At 38.8% G+C, this 14190-nt stretch overlaps 1 long non-coding RNA gene across 2 annotated transcripts in view; it reads right to left on the bottom strand.

Annotated features, from left to right (window-relative positions):
* Nucleotides 1-14190, bottom strand: part of LOC125182987 (uncharacterized) — a 96904-nt gene that overhangs the window by 38992 nt on the left and 43722 nt on the right. Inside the window, exon 2 of one of the 2 annotated variants that reach the window (XR_007163931.2) lies at nucleotides 11714-11801. The exons of the other annotated variant lie outside the window; for it this stretch is intronic. This is a non-coding gene — a long non-coding RNA (uncharacterized lncRNA). The remainder of the gene's footprint in view (nucleotides 1-11713; nucleotides 11802-14190) is intronic. 2 annotated transcript variants of the gene reach the window in all.

The raw sequence follows: 14190 nt of genomic DNA, 5'->3' as shown, positions 1-14190 counted from the left end.
TACTTTTATTGTTGATATCAAGGCATTGTTCTTGTATTGACATCAGATGCATCCATGCATTCAGGGTTTGAGAAGGGGTGGTGGTGTCAGTTTTGTTTTTCCATCTAGTTTGGCATTATTTCATTGGGCTGGCAGGTTATTATATTCTTTTCTAAAGGGACATTTAAAGGAATTGATTTTGAATCTTTGACATTGCAATCAATACATGTAAGAGAAAATATTAACTCGCAACTGCCAGTTTCTTCTGTGATCATGTGGATTTTTATTTATTTTTTTTCTAGTACCAGATAAGGTCAGGAACTATCTAAATGAAATGTGCTGGGTAAATACATTTTACCTAAACCAAAGCTCTACCAAAGCAAGCAAGGATGAAAAGATCAGGGATCCCAAGTCCATCCAGTTCTGCAGTGTCCCAGATAAGGGAGCCCTCCTGCTTCCTCTGCACTTCTCCCTGAGCACATACCCAGTCCACTGGACTAAAACAGGATTTGTCCTGGTCATGCAAAAGAATACAAGGCTAAACTTCCTCCTTCTGGTTGTAAACAAAATTGGGCAAGTTTTGATTCTGCCTATCCGTTCAAAGCAATTTTACTCCCCTTCTTCCTTGAATTGAATCGTTCCTCAAAAATATTGTTTCCCAACAATAACACATAGCTTTCCAGTTTCACAAATGGAAATGTGAGATTGGGACATTTGCATGAAGACTGGCCAAAATTAGGGAAGATTTTCCTATTGCCAAGGCTCATACAGGTCATTATGTGTCACTAATTAGTCAAATAACAGATGTAACTCCTGCAGCATGAAGAGCTGTTGTTGTTCTCCCTTGCTTTTCAATTACTGCCCCATGAACATCACACTTAAGCAGGGACAAAGAGGGTGAAATACAAGGATTATTATGTGCATATTTGAAAATATGAGGAAATATGTGAATATACATTTATTGTTAGAATCCCCATCATATAAGATGTGTCATGCTCAGTTCCCAGGAACTCCAGGACAATTAGGAACACAGAAAAAGGAACACTAATGCTATGTCTGTATCAACAAATTAAGCATTGCCAGACCCAAGCACTGGAAATCATTCACTACTTCACTAGACTGTTTCCTCACCAGTTTTTCTGGAGTGGTGTCCACCACAGGCTGTCTTTTTTGTTTGTTTGTTTGCTTGTTTTTTACCTCCAATTCTGCTTTATCTTAAGAAACTGTGCTAAACATTCTGCCTCTACAGAAGTTTCCAGCTCTCTTCCACATTGCAAGCCAAATGGATAGCTTAGAACAATTTGTTGTACCTATGCTGTTAAATTTTAGTCTTAAGTTCCTTGGTGTTCACACTCCACTGCTTTCTTCTCCTTGTCTGGTTTTCCTGTGATCTATGTCCTCCTAGACATTGTTTTGTCAGGCTGAACAAACCAGCCTCAGCTGATCTGTCTCCTGCAAAAGGCTTGTCCCGGTCACCAAAGAGTCTCAAAGTAAAGCAGCAATATGTGTCAGGACCAGCCTCCCCTCCTGCCATGGAAAAAGTGCAAGTTTTGTAGACATTTGAGTCCAGAAAGTGAATGATGTTAATAATTAAAGACCATTCCCCAGCCTGAGATCTAAAGAATACCTCTAGTTAACAAAAAAGTCCTACTCTATGCACTGACAGGTCTTTAAAATTTTCTTTTGCCTTCACATACAATAGAAGATATCTTCAAATATTTTCACAAAACAGTAAGTAAAGAATGGGCAGAAATTCAACATGTCCCTTGGGTTGGACATCCTGACCATGGAGGACACTAGCTCCCTTAGCAACATAACATCTTTAAAGTTTGCCTTTTAGCTGCTACTATATTTGTCACATGTTGTTTGAACATGTTAAAAGTCACTACTACCCAAAAGTAGACTTCTCATAAATAATTGAATGACCTGCTTTCAACAAAGTCCTCAGAGTTTCTTTCCATTCTATCACCTGTAGGAAATACTGTCTATCTTTTCAAATTACAGTTTTGATTCTGACAAATACATTTTTTAACTCTTTGCCCAAATTCTCCTCAGCTGAGTGTTTGCAGGCACATTCATTTCTGTATGCAATCATTCTCACATTTGCATCATATAATGAATGCTTGAGTTCTTCATCACAGAGAGGCAGAAGTCAAGAGTCACAAACTAAGCATCTGTTGATTAAGACTGCTCTGTTGAGAGTCCTGAACGTCTCCGCAATTCTCTAAGAGACTAACCAGAGAACAGCATTTGAGCTTCTTGTTGTAACACTAGAGAGACCTTCAAATAGCTAAGAGAGCAGCTATGGAAAGAGTCAGAAGCTGGGCTACCATCACAGTTTTAATGGATAGTGTAGGCAAAAGATAGAATTTGGTTAGTACTGTCCTGGAGTGCATGCTCCAAATTCCTTTTGCCAATGGAAAGGGATATTTTGCATTCGTAAAATTAGCAAGTGCATTTAAGAAGGTTATTAGCATCCTAAATGTTAATCTCATACAAGAAAATTAAGAAGTGTCAGCAAACACACTTGGGTGCTAAAAGCTGGCTGTCTATATACTGTCAAATTGTTAGAGTGGTCCCTGGCCAAAAGCAGTTCCCCCAAACAACTCCTGGATATGGTTCAGAAGTTAACATAAGCCAGGAACTATTCCTAATAATCACGTTGGATGCAATCACCGTTTTGGAGGCTAAGACTGTTTAATAGCTTAGATGCAGGCCATTCAGAGCCAGTTGGCTTTAGGTACCCAAGACTGTTCTCTGGACATTTAATTAGCTGGTGAAGAAACAGCCAAGCCTACCAAAGTGGACTCTTTAAAATCTGTGTCTCTGGTTATTATACAAATCCTACATATGAATGCTTCAAATTTCTTGCTAGGTACATAAATCAATTTACAGGGGCTAAGGAGGAAGTTTGACACATGGAGATATGAAGGAAATAGTCTACAATCACTGCCTAGAGCAAATGGACTTGGCTCTAGACCTCTCACAGCCCAGGTTAGTTAAATACACATGATTGGATTTTTCCCTGCCCAGTTTTCCTGCTTCACTGGATTAACCTTTTCTTGCCTGGCCATGGGTTTCTTGTTTATGTTACAGTACTTGGGATTTTTATGGGTTTATGTTATTTAGGAACTTAGCAGAAAACAACATTTTGCATATCTGTTTGCTCAGAGCATTTTCACATGTATCCAGTGAAGCAAGTCAGATGAGAAGTGAGGCTCTTTTCCCAATTTTCAGCTCTTTACATCTTTGAACACACTAGAAGAAATACTAAGTTTGTGCATATTCATCCATCCCTAATAGTTATCCATAATGCATGGAGGGGGCACTCAGGGAGACTGTCTTACAATTTATTTATTTTTTTGGTTCTAGTAGAGAATTTCAAAGTGTTTCACACCCATAGACAACCAGAAGGTGAAAAGGAAAAGGTACAAATCAAGCTGTTGTTACCAGCAGAGATATGTACAACCTGAGGTTTTTCTTCCCTATACCCCACCCTGTTTTCAGCAATCATAATATATTCAATGCCTATTTAAAATAAAATAATTAAACAGACTGTTGTTTTGCCAACTTTTCTTTACTTTTTTTGTTCTCAGTTGTACTATTTACACTGCACACTTATTGGTATGAGATTAATCCATTAATTGCAATCCAGCTGCCCGCTGGTTACCACCAAGGATCATTTGCTCATGAAGGATATGTGCCTGTGCTCATTTGCAGGCATATAAATGCATGACATTCTGCTCCGTTCCCAAAGGGAAAAGCAGTTCAGAATCTTCCATTAGAATTGCCACTCTCCCGCCTCCCGTTACTGTTAATTTAGCTGGAAGAGCTGTGGCTGTTGAGATTTAAAGGCTTGAAGAAATCCAGCCATTCTGTTGTTAGTGGAGCTAATAAGCCAAACAAGTCCATGTGCTAACTCAGATGGCTAAATCTTACAGCCCATCCCTGGTGGAAACCAGTGGGAAAGAAGCCAAGGGAGACTGGGAAAGTTTGATTATTTATGAATACACAACTTGTAGCTAGCCTGCTCACGTGTGACCAAGAAATAAGCACTGATTAAGCTCTGGTCCTACTGAGAAAGTAAAGCATTGGCCAGAGATGTTGAGATGGGTTGAGACTGAGCAGGCTGAAAAAACTCTCTGTACACTTTCTTATTGTTTTCTACGCTCCTATAGCACGATCGATAAAGATGTCCAGAGAAGTATCAGAACAGGGAGTCCTGTTCAACAATGAAGCAAACACTTCATGGAATCACATCAGAAGGAGATTCAGGGGGGATAAAGGATTAATCGGAATAGGTCTTGCAATATTTAAATATGCAGTTTCATCATTGTTAGAATAAAAACTTACAGTTTTATTTCATAGAAATGATTTTTCATTTTGTAGTTTTGAAATGTATTATACTCTAACAGAAATAGAAAGTGACCTATTTTGACTGAACTGAAACTCTTTTTATACCCTAGAACACCACTGAAATGTTAAAAGGGAGGACAAATTTCAAAAATCATCTAAATCCCCCATGATTTGTTCCATTCATCCCATGAATGCATCCCTTATATAGAGAAATGGTGACATCATCATCTATAAGCCAGGAGAGCTGGAACGTGTTTCCTAAGGAAATAATTAGAAGTAGTTGGAAGAAATATAGCAAAGGAGATGCCAGGTGATGGTCAGTAAATCTTTACGTCTCCATGGAACAGGTCCACAGCAGAAGACAGGAGATAATTTGAATCAGTAAGGGATGCATCTCATCCCCTTAAACATATAGGCAGTGCTACCAGCTTTGATGTAATGAAGAAGCCCAGAAGTTCTCCTGGCTACACCGTGTAAACCACCACCCATCCAGGCCTCCAACCTGAGTCATGAACTGGAGTGCAGAAGACATGACAAGCTGCAGGTGCCATGTGTTATAGAAGGGTCTAAACATCATTTCTCCATCTTCACATCCTTTCTTTCACACACGCTGTACGCTAGCGGACATTCTGCCTGGAAATGTTTTTTTATGACTGTTCTAAACTTATTCTGGGAGAGGAGAGAAAATTAAACTTCTGGGTGGTTTTGGCCAACTGTAGTGATCATAAAACCCAGGCAATTTGGCAGCTTGAGACCTGCTCATCACCACACTGGATTTTATGGCACAAACCAGTGTGCACAACGTGGCACAGAACAGTTGTGCCACAAACCTGCTTTCCTCTGAAACCCAACCCACAGTATGGTCACCACCTCAACACTTTGAGTGACAAACTGATAGCACCATAGTTAAACACAAGTTTCTCCCATTCAGTGCAGGGAAGCTGTGATTTTACCCTAAACCGACAATAGAAAACACATTACCTTTCCTGCCCTTGCCAATCTGCAGCATTTTCATCTTCCAAAGAGTCAGACAAGATCCATTTAATGTACTGCTCTGAGACAGACTGTTTTACTGATTTTCCTTCCTGGCATTCGTGAACAGCTGCTGCAAGGAGCTCTCTAATGCTCTTTTCAAGGCAGAGCTTGCTAGAACAGAACCCTTTGGCCTTGGCACTAACACAGGAGATTGATAGTCTGTTCCCTTGCCTACCCAATGTATTTTGCAACCCACAGCCATCTGGGCAGAGAAAGCACTTCCTTGGAAGTGAATGCATTTCCCACTGTGAGTAAGTTCTAAGAAGAGGATGGATGCTAAATGCTAAATAAAAATAAATAAATAAATAAATAAATATGCATCAGCACTTTCTCCACCTGAAAAGGTGAATAGTGCACTCTTCAGCAAAGCATTCCCCCTCCATCCTTTTGCAGTCATCAGGCTGTTTCTTCAGGTCTGTTTAGCACACACAGCACATCCTTCTTCAGCCCTCTTCCTACAAAGCCACATATGTTCTCTGAAGGGAGAAATTAGGAGCATGGTACATCATGATTGGAAAAGCAGAGCTGAGCAATTTACTGCTAAGATGTGCGCCTTCCGCAGCTATTCCACAACATCTGAAGGTACTTTTTCATATGATAACTACATGCATGGTCAAGAGAGATATAAATAACAGTCGGAATGAATTAGATTTTTAGTTAACATAATCTCTTCTACTGAAAATGTTTCAGCTCCATAAGACCATGGTCTCAGGTCAGCTCCCTCTGCTTGTTGCAATTCTACATCAACATTTCAAGAGCGTTAGTGGTGACTTATTTGTTTAGTGATTCATGCCTGAGACATTTTGAAATCTCTCAGAAGTATCATTGAAATGAAATTTAATAAGAAATGGAACAACTGAATTAGTTAGGAATTTTCTCATGACTACTTTTTTAATAAGAAAACACTGATTTATTTATAAAAGAAATTTACTGGTGAAAGTGTCCCCAGAGAACAAGTATTTTTTTGGTATCAGCAGTGGATTTTTTATGGCAGTAATAGAAGATTCTAGAACAGTCTGATTCACAAGGCACTCACTTTGGATATGAGAAAAAGAGCTACAGCAAGCTGATATATACCAGAGCTGAAAACTGGACCCCATTTGCCCCCATCCCAACATGGCCAAAAGCTAGTTTTCACTCTCAGATACACAAATACCCCACCCCTCATTTTTCAGAGGATATTGCGAAGCTTCCTAACATCTTCCCAGTACAGAAACACTTTTATATTCTCTTCTCTATTAAGAGCACCTATTAACTATTAAACTGTCTATCGAAGTGAACACTCTCCCACTGCTGAGCTGGGCACGAAGGCTTTATTTCCATGCTTTTCCAATACTATATTTGCAGAACAAGCACAAGACCAAGTTTTTCATTTAAGAAAGACCCGCTAATCTCCCACCTAAGCTCAAGAATATTTTCATGTAAGGAAATGTGTCTCAGCTCCTGAATTCTCCCTGCAGATGGGGCAGAGGGATGATTACAAAAGAAGACGTGAAACCAAATTAAAGGCCTAACGTTCATGCCTGCAGCATGTTTTCTACCCAAGACCAGCTCATGTGTCTACACAACATAAGTCCCTTCCTTTTCCACTCTGCTGACTTCTTTCACCTTGAGCACTTCCCAGATGAGTTTTCCATTTAAATGGTGGTTTACCCAGAATTGTTTTCATTAATAGGAAAGGTCTCCTGAGTGACTATTTCCTCTGTTAGAACAAGTTAGATGTAATAATGACTACAGTTGGGTAGTATATGACTGCAGTGAGAAAATAAATAAATGAATTATTAAAGATATAAACTTTATTTGGGTTAAGTCTTAGAAGGTGGCTTTGGAAGCAATAATAACAATTATAATTAATGAATGTGCTGCCAAGTATTGACCAAATGATACTTACAAGTTTGTTCTTCATTTCCCCAATGCCTGACTACTCAATTTGTTTTCTTATTAAAATCCAAGGGTTTTGTGAAAATGCCTTTGAAAACAATCTCTAGGATATAACTGCTCCTAGCAAAAAAGAGCAAAAACCAAATTTTATGCTCCATTTCCCTGTTAATACCTTTTGTTTTAAAAGGTTTGTATGGTATTTTAAAATCAATGGCAAGAGAAAAAGAGTAATACTATTATTGTCTGTCAAATAGATTACATATTTGAAGAGAACTGTATAGACAGCGAAACAGCTCTGGGATGTGCAAAAGGTCTGAGCTGGGGAATCCTAAAATTACTGGAGTACAGCTATTCAGAGAATAAGTAGAACTAGGGACAATCAAGAGAACAGGGGCAATGACACGATAATTAATATTAATCACTGGGTAACAAAGGATCAGAATATGTTATCCAAATGGTAAGCCTAAATAATAATAAAATAGAGAGAGAGAAAATTAAAACAGAATTCACTGACTGAATTTAAATCATAATTTTCCTGGTGTGATTTTCCTTCTTGTATTTTCCTTTTCTCAGCACTGATAGCATTTTATGCTGCTGTATGCTATCAAGAATAGACAAATTACTCAGGTCTTGCAAAGCAGGCTGTTGGGGTGGGTCCATCCTTCCCACTCCTTCTACAAATATTCCTGGAAGGGACATTCAGCATTCTTCTTCAATGCTCACATCACATGTTGTGACATGCTTGGGTGAGCCATCAGTAACAAAGAGTGAAACCTTTGAGCTTGAGATTAACACATATAAATCACTATTGTTTAAGCCAAAAAAAAAAAAAAAAAAAAAAAAACATGCTTGGTAGAGAAAACTGTAGAGGGAGACAGAAACTTACCTTTGATACAAATTCAGCACAGACAATTATGAGAAATGGGATATGAGGAAATCTTTTTTTTCCATGCACAGCAAACCAACATTAAAAAAAAAATAAAAATAAAAAAGGAAATATGGTCACTGATGCAATTAAATATACCAGTAACATTTTCTTATCTGCTGGCAGGTCAAGGCACAAAATTTGTCCCTGTAGATGAGGTCTCTTGAGCAAAGGGAAATTTCAAAAAATTGAAAATGTTTTTTCTTCCTTTGCAACAGAGTACACACCCCTATTTTCTTTATCACAGAGATATTTTCAACTCATAACTCCTCTACTGTTGCCAGCAGCTACATTACCAGCAATGCCGTTTGCCACGACACTCTGAAGTTTCCAGAGTCGTCAAGTGGAACTTTGCACTTCGGTTCTTAAACTCAGTTTAAAAGAAAAGGATCAATGCAACTTTACTCTTTTTGTCTTTGGTTTGCTGACAATCTCCTGAAAGTTTGCAATTCACGTTATGTGGCAAGGATCCTTCGAGTTAGCTGTCTATAGCCCAGTTTGCCTGTGATTATGAAACAAGCAGATTTTAATCTATTATATGCCAGATTGTCAGACAATGTTTGTTTCCCATTTTTACCTCTGTGTCAGCTATGTTGGAGCACAACATTTCCCCTGCTAATTAGGATATAGACAGCAGTGCTTGACGTGGGCTTTGCTTCCATGGGCAGCTGCCAGATGGACTGGAGCAGAGAATGTCTAAGCATGTGACTGCAAGAGCAAGCAAAGCAAATACACAGCCTTTTTTTAAAATGGAAATATTCTCTACAGGGAAGTATTACCATCTCACAATATGTATGTTTCTATTTGGCCTTTTCAAGATGGATAAGCTGTGGCAGAGGAACATCAGAGTCCTTATGCATGATGTCTGGTAAGACAGGAGGAGCTGAGCCCACAATGTGTACAACTCCTTGGTTCAAGCCCTTGCTTTATATTGCTGCCACTGTTATGTGAGTTGTTAATGAGAACTGTGAGTAATGATGTAAGTTCTTGGGAAAATAAGAGGTTCCTTCTGACAATAATTTGCTGAAGTGGTAAAACCTGAAGAACATCATGACTAACAGCTGTGGAATGAAGAAAAGGCATCCCAAGAAATGTAATGCAACAAGTGTTTATCTATCTCATGCAGTAGAGCAGACAGCCCAAGTTAGCTCTGAGTCTGAGCGCTGTATAAAAAACAGTACTCTCCCACAGTCCTAGTCTTCCCTCCAGAAGAGTCATCATTGCCTGCATATACCAATCCCAAAATGTGATGCTCACTCTTCTGTTTTGTCTGCCATAACCCCTGAACTAGTGTTCAAGAGACTCATCCCTTCCTCACATGGGTATGTCCATCTACATCAAGTGTAGGCAGGAGTACACTTTCTTCCTCCTCAGATAGATTTGAAATAAGTCCTTCATAAAGATCATACACTGACTTACGGATGAAATGGAAGGCAGATTTCTTTGAGTTAGCATTCCTGCCCCACTGAAGTACATGACCAATTTTCTTGTTCAGCTTTCCAACAAGTACTAAATAAATAAGCTAACAACTAACTCAAAAAACAATGGAGAATCAGTTCTCTTTTTTTTTTTCTACTATATGTTTTTTCTTTGTCCTTTAACACACAACTACAAAGTGAATGATGATAGATGATTTTTCAATTTGAATCATGATCACTGTTAGATGTTAAAGGACAAAGGAAATAAATCATTCTGAAAAGACATAAGGAGGTGATGGTGTTTTCATCCTTCAAAGATCTTTCCAAATTGTTGGCAAATAGAAGTTTTCCCGGATGATGGTAATTTTGTGGTCTTTATCTCTTCTTGAAGGGGAAATGCACTTGATGGCTTTGATTTTTTTTTTATCAATAACCTCGTGATTTTTCAAGGGAAAAAGTCAAAAACCTTGCACAACATTAAAAAGAAAGCTATGAATAAAAAATATATGGTGCAGGTGGAAGGAAGGGAAATTGTGTGTTCTTTGGAATTTCTCTGATACCATTCCCTTGATTTCCCTTTTAGAAAAAAAGTCTGATTGAACCAGGTTTTCATTGCAAACCAGGCTCAAATCAAATTCAATTCTGGTCAAAATAGATTCTGACGTTCTTGTCATGAGGTACCTGCCAACAAACCAGGCAGATCTTTGTCTTCTCCATTTGTGACCACCTCTTGGAAAGATGTAGGCTAAAGCTGCAGGTGCTGGAGGCAGTAGGGTTCTGCAGTGTAGGGATACATACTAGAGCATCTTCTTTGGCCCTCTGACTCCAAGTTACTGAAGCATTGATATTGAGTCCTCCTACCAGTAAATCATGGTACGGAAACAGGTTTCAAATGAAAAATATTCATTTTTATAGATTAATATGTTGCTGACTTACTGAGTGTTAACGTTAGCAGTTAATGTCAGTCATAACTCTTAGGTGCATATTTGATGTCCAGCAATACAAAGCATTTAATCTGAGTTTTGTTAAAGAAGCTGAAAATAGGAACACTTTACACTTTAACAGAGACTGTCATTAGCCTCTTGAAGTAGCTTTAGAACATGGATCAGCACAAATACTCCAGTTTTACAGCTGAATAAGCCAAAAGTGTGGGTGACTCCAAATATTTATACTCTCACTGTCTCGAGGATCATTAACATGCAAAGTCAAGTGTGGAATCACAGAGGAAAAAAGCAGTCCTGTATCCTACACAGTGATCCACACAGCTTTACTATAGCATTAATATAAGACTCCTTGTCATCCTCTTTAGCACAGGTAGTGGATCCCCTGTGATGACACTGGAGTCCCTTTAAACTTGACAGCCAGGAAACACAGCTTCATGTATCTTGGTTATTTCGCTTAGACGGGAGACCCAGGCCTGCCAGCACATGTAAAGTCCAACATGTCCACCAGGAATGTAAAGGCTGTTAGGTCTATGTAGGGATATTTTTGCCCTGACTGTAGGGCAGACTGTGGTTTGCAATTTGGATTCTGGAACTAACACAAAAACCTGGTAGTAACTATCAATGAGAAATTAGCACATAAAGAAGATCTTGCATAATGTCTGAAAACAATTATGTTTCCAGAAATCTTGGAATGAGCTTGCTTGCTTTCCCTTTGGATTCATGAACATTTATTGATACCTTACAAGAATAAAAATAAAAAAATAAAGTAATAATAATAATAAAAAGCCCTGTTTTTATAGCCAAAGGAATCACAGCATAAATCACAAACCAGAGAGTGAATGAAACCTGTGCAAAGAGTTTTGGTCATTAACTTTTACTGACAAATCCATTTGATAAAATTACCGTTTGTTGCAGAAAATGTGCAGACACCTAGTTTACCACCGCAGTTCATTTACTCGTCACCACATGTACATTCTCAAGCTCAAATATAAACCAAATTCCTCCTTTGTGCCACAGAAATACCTTGTACTAGTGGAAAGCAAGGCATGCTGCTGTAACTAGAGAACTGTTATGCTGGTAAATGACCATAAATGTACTCTCCTATATGTAACATCAAAGCCATCCTTAGATATATAAAATATAACCAGCAAACAGAGGTTTCCTTCTGAACTTACACGCAAGCTTGTGCCATCCAGGTTGTTTTCTGTCTTACAGCCACCGTCAGCATCTCAGCACAGATCCTCTTTTAACATTCCTGAGGATCTGGAATTAAAGGCTATTTGTGAGACAATGTAATTGGACTGCAGGTCTACTGTTTAAATTTATTTATTTGTCATGTTTCCTGAGACAATACTAATACACTTTGGTAGAGATTATATGTTTATCAAAAGCATTTCGTTTAAGCAATATTGCCAATAGCAAGTTCAATGCAGTACTCCCCCACCTCTTATAGAATAGGCAGCTGTTGTAAAAAGAATTTCCTCTCCCCGCATTTCCTTTTCCTTCCAGCATACTGCATGTATGCATCAATGCATCAATGCATCACCTCTCCATCTCATTAAACATCTGCACTCAGAAGACATTTTTTTTCCTGCCTTTTCTCATTATTTTTTTTCTTCCTCTCTTCCACTGCTTTTCTCTGGTGTACTATTTTTTATGTCTTTGGAGCATCAGGGGATGGATGGGGAGAGAGTGTTTTCCATAGTATAGGTGATACAGTGCACAAATTCCTATTGTTCTCATATGAATAGAAGACTACAGGAGCTCTGGCTTCATTTGTCAGCAATCTATGTGTGAATCATGTTTTAGATGGACATAGAAAAGATCTGGGACCAACACAATTAGAGGAAGATGGAGCTAGCTACAGGTTAATGACTCAAGTCAAGGATGAAAAATACGCAAGTCCACAGTGCTTAAGCTAACACATTAATAACAGGCAGATAAAAGGGCAGCATATGATAATGCTCAGGAGTGACTGCATTTTTTGAACATGAACTTTATCTTTTGATGAGTTCTATTTAAGTTTTTCAAGGAAAAAAAGAAAAGTTCTTCAAGTATGTTTAGGCAAGACTTCTTCCTTTCTGAACGCTATAATATACAATAAAGTCCAAACAAACCTTTAAACAAGAATGTTGAAAGTAGATGTTGAACAAAAAAGAGCAGGTACATCATAAGCATCAGTAAGCAACCCATTTAAGCAATATTGGGTAAAATTGAATAGTATAAATGAGAACCTTTCCACAGACATCAAAGAAGTGACAACTTTAACCAACCAGAATTAGGGTCTAAAAAGGCTATTTTAGGAAGAGAGAGGTACAAAAATATTTCTAGTCTAGTTTTGGAAAGATAGTGCTGTCCATTTCTCTAAGGTGAAAAGGGATACAAGTAAATAGAGAGCCATAACAAAAGTAGCAAAGGCTCACTCCTTGGTCCTTACCCCCCACAGGCTGCAGTACAGGTAGTCGTAAGAGCAACTAAATCAGGAATTTAGCTGCACAGTGACCATTCCATCTGAGGATAAAATCATCCCTGGTGGCATGATTTGAGTTTAAGGCTGTTGGGGTTTTTTTTGGAAGGAATAATGGAATTGTAAATGGCAATTTGCCACTGGCAACATTAAAACATTAGTAGATTAATAATGTCCTAGGCTTGACCATCTAACTAACATTAGTGAGATCACTTTAGTTACTTCCTGTACAGAACCCCATTCCTTGTTTTTGAGTAGAACCTGTTTTCTGTGTGGCCAGTCTAAGGTACCCTAGAGGCCTGACCCCAAAGGAAAATCTTCTACCTCTTTCTCCCATTTTGATCATCTTTCTCTGAACTATTTTGACTTCTATGCTATCCTTTCATGATGTAGTATAAAAAGCTAGTAATCAAAGTTGAGATGCAGCACTGATTTATATGTGGCAATGAAAACAGCCCCAAGTATCCCCTACATCTTTATTACTATTCACTTCTTTATGTCACTGCATATTACCGGCCCTCAGCAGCCATATTATGCAATCTCCTGATGTCATGTTCATAACCATTCAGTGAAGATGTCCCCTGTCTTCTGAAGATCATTGTTATCACTTTCCCAGAGCATTGTGAACTGATTTTAATCCTGCCACACCAGCCAAGTCTAGACCTGTGGTATTTCATAGTCAAGAGTCGTCATCACCGCAGTTGAGGTGTCCCTTATTGATTCATGGGTATAAGACACTTTAGATATTAAAACACATTGCAGACACGAGTAGCATGCTTTAGAGACTGTCTTACACAGATTAATAGAAAGTGTTAAAGGTGGTTTCAGATATCTTTGTCACTGACTGCAGGTGTCCCCTGGGTGCAGGATTGCCAGCTCTGCCACGAGGAGTGGCCAGCTCTGTGCTGTGACACACATCGAGGCTGCGGATCTGCTGCGTCAATGGCTGCATTTTAAAATAGATTGGGCAATGGTGCTGTGAGATTAGGTGAAGGGACAGGCTGTGCCTCAGAGTGATGTTGATGGTGTTCAGTAATATTGGAAATGATTTCCTCACAAGTGTTAGCTCCCACACTCCTGGCGGAATCACTCATGTTGTCAAGGTGAAGAAAATGTTCCTGACAAGCCCATCACCGGACACATTCAGGTGTTTCTCCTCTGGGAGGAGCAAGGGCAGAATGATTT

Source organism: Anser cygnoides, chromosome 3 (assembly GCF_040182565.1).
Source record: "Anser cygnoides isolate HZ-2024a breed goose chromosome 3, Taihu_goose_T2T_genome, whole genome shotgun sequence".
Taxonomy (NCBI): domain Eukaryota; kingdom Metazoa; phylum Chordata; class Aves; order Anseriformes; family Anatidae; genus Anser; species Anser cygnoides.
The sequence above is the reverse complement of the archived record's forward strand: the minus strand, read 5'-3'. Positions and strand labels throughout refer to the sequence as shown.